The 7797-nt window shown below is 44.0% G+C and overlaps 1 long non-coding RNA gene across 1 annotated transcript; it reads right to left on the reverse strand.

Moving 5' to 3' along the window:
* Positions 1-365: 365 nt before the first annotated feature.
* On the reverse strand, positions 366-3211 carry LOC125533386. Its single transcript, XR_007294269.1, has 3 exons — positions 2794-3211; positions 2355-2485; positions 366-1132 (listed from the first exon to the last, which is right to left on the reverse strand). It is a non-coding gene; the product is annotated as an uncharacterized LOC125533386 (long non-coding RNA).
* Between the last annotated feature and the right edge of the window lie 4586 nt (positions 3212-7797).

The following is a 7797-nucleotide window of genomic DNA, read 5'->3' on the forward strand; positions in this document are numbered from 1 at the left end:
CATATATATATGCTTCAGATATGAGCAAAAAAGTCTCAAAACCCAAAAGATTGTGTTCAAAAAACTTAATCCAGACAAAAAGAAAATCAAGGCTTCTGATTCGAATACGATCAGTAAACCGTTCCAAAGGGGTTAGGCTAGGATTCGAATACGATCATGTAGCCCCCATTGGCTTTGGCGTTGCGCCGATGAAGAGGGTACCAATAGCTATGTTCTCTTTGGTTCGAATACGACCTATGTTTGAACAGGAAGCCCCCAAATGACCTTGAGAGGTTTTTAACGACCCTGATTCGAATACGATCCAAGTCGGACCCAAAAGGGGTTAAGCTATGATTCGAATACGATCAAGAAGCCCCCTAGTGAGTTTGACTTTGCACCGATCAAGAGGGTTACGACAGCTATGTTCTCTTTGGTTCGAATATGACCTATGTTCGAACAGGAAGCCCCCAAGTGACCATATAAATTTTGGCATCGCGTCAATCAAGAAGGTACCGACAGCTATGCTCGATGAGCAGGAAGCCCCCAAGTGACCATAATAGGATAAGCCGTAAGGCAGGATACCCATGTTTGAACCGGATTTGAGAGCTTAAAAGCTTTGTAAGAGTCAAATTTACCTTGAGCCGGATGTTTGAACCGGATTTGAGAGCTTAAAAGCTTTGTAAAAGACAAATTTACCTTGAGCCGGATGTTTGAACCGGATTTGAGAGCTTCGAAGCTTGTGGGAGAGATATGTCTCTTGAACCGGATTTTAAACCAGAATCTTTATTTTGAACCGTCAATTTTATGACGGCCTTTAAATTTTCATTAATATGGCAGTGTCCTCCGGAACCGGGTTATCATTCCCTCCAATGACCCGGAGTTCCCGAGTCATGTCATTGTAGCCCCCGAGTCTCAAGACTACTCGAGGAGTTGGCTTGAGACTCTCCATATTTGACCGTGATATAAATCGGTATGAGTCCTTCAACAGCGCAATGATATAATAACCCCGTCCTGCATTGGAGAACTTACAAGCCAGAATAATTTCTCTTTTAAAGAAAGCAATATATAATATATAAAAATATGCTGGATGGATTTCACCTGATGCGTCAGGTCAGCAATTATCACCGCAGAGTTGATGATCACCATGGTGAAACTGAAATCAATCACGGTCGAGTCGTCCGATTAAAACTTCATACCCATAAATATTGCGTGAGTGTTAGCAATTGTGAAAGACTAAAAGATGATTGAGTATGTGGACTTGCTGAAAAGCTCTTATATTGACTCTTTCCTATGTTATGATAAATTGCAATTGCCTCAATGACTGAGATTAGAGTTTGTTGGTTCTCAATGAAGTTTATGATTCATACTTGAAATTATGATTGAATTGTTACTTTAGCATAAGAGATCATATGACAATATATATATATATAGGTAAAACTGTGTCTACCATAGCTTGCCACAGAACTAGTTAAGTGTCCCTAAACTTCTAACGGTTCAAAAGTTATCAAAAAATATGAAATAAATATGGGAGCATCTCTCTAATGTAATAAGATGATCCAATGGAGGGATTGTCAAAATATGCATCTATGTGTCCTCGGCAAAAATAATAAGCATTTCAGCTCACTGCGACATAAATATATACTGAACTATTTGTTTTTTTGTCCAGGACACGACATGATGCATACATGATCAACTATTCAACTTATAATTCCCTGAGAATTTGGTTGTGCTTCTAGTAAGAAAATGTTGCCAGATAACATTTTGTATGTGCATAGAGCTGCTCACAATAGGCAAAGTATGTGATACGGAAGCATACATGATCAGAGTCAGTGATATTTCATTCCATAGCTAACACATGGCAGAAAGTAGTGCAGAATAAAAAATAAACCGGTCAGAAAACCGGCAAAATCAACAAAATATGGCTTTCTAAATTTATCGTAAGAATCTGCAAGGAAGTGAGACCAACATTTAAATTTTGATAGTGAACTATTTTATTTGTGAGGCCTAAAATTAGTATTGAACTCATTTAGTCACTTTCAAGTCTACGGCGAAAATAGAAAATGGATTGTAAGAGCATACAAGGGATAAATCAATATAAAGGAAACATGTCAAGATTTACTATCAATTGATTCACGATCCACGACTATTACAGTGTTAGATAGTAGCAGCTACCTACTGGTTGTGCACGCCATCTCCTATAGTTCATGTTGTACCTTGAACTATGCACATGGTACAAGTATTTGAGAAAACTATATTTACTTGTCAAATAATTTTGTTAATCAAACAGTGCACTTATCAAGTTATATAAGCTTCATAGACAGAGTCAAGTAAAGTGCAAGATGTAAACTTAAAATAAGATGCAAAGAAGTACTTACCATTTCAAGATCAGATTTTTCGAATGTTTGAAAGAACACCAGGTTTCCAAATCCAATGAAAATGTGTGTGTTTCGATCGAATAGTCCATAATTCTATGCAGCCAGCAGTACATTCAAAGGATCTTAGTAACCTGGAAAAAAATCTCAATAAGAAAACCTGTAAAATGTGAAACTTGTATGCACAAGTCAGCATGTCGTGTAAGCTAGCCATCACAGTGATACACAAGACATAGAAAGCATTTGGTACATCCAGATTTAAATACCAGAAAACTGAGATAGTCATATCAGTTGGCTTTCTGAATAGTAACTAAGTACAATATTACATCTCAAATTTTCAACAGTATGTGAACTCGCCATCATTGAGTTTAATAGTTCTGATATGGACATCTACGAACCAAGAGCTAGAAAATGAGAATGAATATAGGGGAGTACTACTCACATCCACCTTCTGTACCCAATCTGGTAGCTGCCGTGGTATAGAGATTATCTGAACTTCATACCCAATCTGGCTGCCAACAATATGATTTTTTTTCTTAGCTCTATGGACCAGCCAGAGTAGGCATAGCCAGGGCAGGGACCACTGCCTGCTACACCATGGGGAAAGGCAGGAAAAGGAGGACTGCAGCGGCGGCTGGGCAATGGAGGAAGTGTTGGTTCAACTTCAGGGACGGGGCGAGGGGCTGTGAGCCGGAGGGAACGGCGGCGTGGCTGGCGAGGGAGGACACGTTGGTTGACCTTCAGGAACGGGGCGAGGGCCTGCGAGCCGGATGGAATGGCAGTGGTGGTGGCGTGTGTAGGGTTCCTCCATTGTCACATGAGCGAGAGGATAGATCGAGGTGAATTGAGGGGCTTTCAGTTTTTTGTTGGGAGTAGTGGCCTCTCCCTGAGACGGAAGAGTGCCTTTTTTTTCAGTCATGACACCTTAGCCCATTTGGTCCAAAGTCACAATAAACGTCGGAAATAGTTCCTGGAGCAGCGGCCCACTACCGTTAAGCGCTCGGTGTCCAACGTATGGAGCCCAGGCGGGATTAAAACATCATCCAAAGGCCAGAAAAGGCTTAAACAACACATCTAACGGTTAATAATGCTAATGGCCTAAGATGGCTTGATTAGTGCTCAGTTATAATGTGTGTATATATATATATATATGTTGCTGTTCTAAGAATGATAATGATGCCCTCATGTAACACCCACGATGCGGCTATATCTCCCACGTGTCGGAGCACGACTTATAAGCATAACCGCATGGTAAGCATGTCGCAAGAGAGGTAATCTTTACACATCTCATGTACTGAATAAGAAAGGGATAAAGAGTTGGCTTACAATCGCCACTTCACACAATACATAAATATATCATACATCATCCAGAATACAATTAAGGTCCGACTACGGAACCAACATAAATAAAGACAACCCCAAATGCTAGATCACCGATCGACCCAACTGGGCTCCTTTATTGATCATCCGGAAAAGAAAACATAATAACGACCCGAATCCTCGTCGAACTCCCACTTGAGTTCGGTCGCGTCCCCTGCACTGGCATCATCGGCACCTACATCTGTTTTGGAAGTATCTGTGAGTCATGGGGACTCAGCAATCTCACACCCTCGCGATCAAGACTATTCAAGCTTAAAGGTAGGAAAGGGGTAGTGAGGTGGAGCTACAGCAAGCACTAACATATATGGTGGCTAACTTACGCAAATGAGAGCGAGAAGAGAAGAAAAACATAGTCGAGAAGCTAATAATGATCAAGAAGTGATCATGAGGCTACTTACGTCCAAGCATAACACGAGACCGTGTTCTCTTCACGGACTCCGCCGAAAAGAGACCATCACGGCTACACACGCGGTTGATTCATTTTAATTGGATTAAGTGTCAAGTTTTCTACAATCGGATATTAACAAATTCCCATCTGCCCATAACCGGGGGCACGGCTTTCGAAAGTTCAAAACCCTGCAGGGGTGTCCCAACTTAGCCCATCACAAGCTCTCACGGTCAACGAAGGATATTCCTTCTCCCAGGAAGACCCGATCAGACTCGGAATCCCGGTTACAAGACATTTCGACAATGGTAAAACAAGACCAGCAAAGCCACCCGATGTGCCGACAAATCCCGATAGGAGTCGCACGTATCTCGTTCTCAGGGCACACCGGATGGGCAAGACGTCGGGTTGGCATAAACCCTGGTTGCCCAGGGGCGCCGGACATCGCCCAGTTTGGACCAACACTCAAAGGAGCACTGGCCCGGGGGTTTAAAATAAAGAAGACCCTTGAGTCCACGGAACCCAAGGGAAAAAGGCTTAGGTGGCAAATGGTAAAACCAAGGTTGTGCCTTGCTAGAGGAGTTTTATTTAAGGCGAACTGTCAAGGGGTTCCCATAACACCCAACCGCGTAAGGAACGCAAAATCAAGGAACATAACACCGGTATGACAGAAAATAGGGCGGCAAGAGTGGAACAAAACACCAGGCATAAGGCCGAGCCTTCCACCCTTTACCAAGTATATAGATGCATTAAAGTAAACAATATATAATAATGATATCCCAACAATATCCATGTTCTAACATGAAACAAACTCCAACTTCACTTGCAACTAGCAACGCTATAAGAGGGGCTGAGCAAAGCGGTAACATAGCCAATCAACGGTTTGCTAGGAAAGGTGGGTTAGAGGCTTGACATGGAAATATGGGAGGCATGATATAGCAAGTGGTATGTATCAAGACATAGCAATAGAGCGAACAACTAGCAAGCAAAGATAGAAGTGATTTCGAGGGTATGGTCATCTTGCCTGCAAAGTTCTCCGAGTTGACGAAAGCTTGATCCTCGTAAGCGTACTCAACGGGTTCCTCGATCACGTACTTGTCTCCCGGCTCTACCCAAGGCAAGAACACAAGAAAAGGAACAACAATCAACCACAGTGCAATGCACAATCAACATGATGGGAAACATGTCATGATATGCGAGATGTGATATGCAATGCATATGCGTGCTTCGGAAGGGAAAGATTGAATCAGGACTCAACTTGGCAAACCAAGTGTGCCGCTGGAAAGATGAGATGTTTTCGGTTGAAATCGATATAAAGATCACCGGAATCAGATGCACGGTTTGCAAATGGCAAGCAAAACAAGAATGGCACAATTCTGCGATTAAGCTACTGCACTCCAACATAACAACAAAGCATATGGCAGTGATATACTCAAGATGCTTGGCAAAAGATGAATTCCGAGCTACGGCTAAAACACACAAGAGCAGGGTCAAACAAGAATGGCAAAAGTGCAAAAGATATCAGCTTCACAGACTTAGTGAAAATTACTAACATGCCAGGAATTAACATCAGGAAGCCAGGTTTAGAGCAAGCAAACAACATGCTACAAGAACAGAACATAGTAAACAAAGGGATGGCATGAATCTAATCAAAGCATAGAATAAAAGTCCCTTACTGATCAAGAGCCAAAAAGGCACAGAAGATACTATGGCACCCATGTAAACATAGCAAGTTTGATTAACAGATTCAGACTTAGCAAAAAACTGAGCATGGCAAAAACAGAGTTATGAAGGCAACTTTCCAAGCTCGATTCACTCACCAAAAAGCCTTTCATGACAAACTAAGCATATAAATAGAAAGAAGACATGTTCATGAAGCTAACCAAGGCAAGAACAAGTTTATATCATGCTTGGATCAACTACAACAACCATGGCAAAATTGATTAACATGTAAACAATCTGCCAGGAACATTTTATAGCAAAATTAGAGCAAGATTAAGTCATGCTAGGGCACTCCATAATTTCAAAAATTGGCATGGATGGATAAAGCACAACCACATGTCCAAATCATCCTTACTTAAGATACTCAAAAAAAACATGGATCTCACTGTAGCATCATGGATACATGGCATAAAAATGACAGCAGAGCAAGGACTTAGCAAAATCCTAAGTCCCTGAAATCAGCAATATCACGAAGGCTACTTTGCATGCTTGTGCTAGTCACCACATTGATCACAAAAATACATGGAAAACACCCCTGTAAAGATGGCATGGCATAGACCAAAACACATGTAGAGCTCATGTTCATATGCAACACACAACAAGTGTAGCAAAAATGACAAATCCTCATAATCTGCTAAGTAACAGGAGCTAACATTTTATAGCACTCTTGCATCAGTCATTTGGGCATCAAGATGGACTCAAACAATCATGGCATAATGGAACAAAATGAAGAGCACATCATGATGAACATTTTGATCTATTGCACCCACAAAACAGAGCAGCACACATGAAGTTATGGCATGATGAACAGGGCCTGAAATTGTAGCAGAAAAAGACTTGTGGGATTTCTCCTCGCCCAGATCTAGGGTTTGGCACGGAAGCCGAGGCGTGACTGGATCTCGCCGGAGATGGAGGGGACAACGGCCGGAGTTCGTCGCCGGACTTGACGGAGACGAAGGAGGGGCGCGGGGCTCGCCGGAGTTGGCTGCAGGTCAACCGGAGAGGAGGCGCGGCGCGGAGCTGCTCGTCGGCATCGGGAAGGCGGCGGGCGAGGCGCGGCGCGCGCGGAGGCGCCGGACGGCGACCGGGCGGTGGTGGCGGTCGCGGCGAGGCGTGGGGAGGCGATGGGCCAGCGGGGGCCGGAAGTGGGCTCGGTGGGCCGGCGGCGCGGGGGGGCGGCGACGCGACACGCGGCGGCGTGCGATTCGTCGTGCAGCGGCGACGGATCCTGTCCGGCGAGGCCGGACGTGTCCGGTGGCGGCGGGGGAGGATTTTTTAGGGTTTCACCCGAAATTTGGAGAGGGTTGCACCTATTTATACCTAGAAGGAGGTGGGAGTGTCCAAATGAGGTGAAGTTGTCGACCACGCGATCGTGATCCGACGGCGGAGCATATGGAGATGGTTTGGAAGGTTTATTGGGCCGTTTTCAAGGGGTGTTGGGCTGCAACACACACGAGGCCTTTACGGTTCCCCGGTTAACCGTTGGAGTTTCAAACAGACTCCAAATGGAACGAGACTTGACAGGCGGTCCATCGGTGGTGTACCAAGGCCGCTTGGAAAATCTTGGTCCATTCCGAGAAAGTTTAACACCCGCTCACGAAAAGAGATAAGAGGGGGACGCCGGAGGACATAGGAGTGTCGGATTGCAAAATGGACAACGGGGAAAATGCTCGGATGCATGAGACGAACACGTATGCAAATGCGATGCACATGATGACATGATATGAGATGCATGACATGAACAAAATGCAAAACAAAGACAAAACCCAACCACTAGGGAATCTCATAACTTAAAACCGAAAATGGCAGGAGTCAGAGTACAAATATGGCAAGTTACATCCGGGGTGTTACAACACTCCACCACTACGAAAGGATCTCGTCCCGAGATCTAGGACTGAAAGAACTCTGGATATTCGGAACGGAGGTGATCCTCACATTCCCAGGTGGCTTCTCGGTTGG

Source organism: Triticum urartu, chromosome 1 (assembly GCF_003073215.2).
Source record: "Triticum urartu cultivar G1812 chromosome 1, Tu2.1, whole genome shotgun sequence".
Classification (NCBI taxonomy): domain Eukaryota; kingdom Viridiplantae; phylum Streptophyta; class Magnoliopsida; order Poales; family Poaceae; genus Triticum; species Triticum urartu.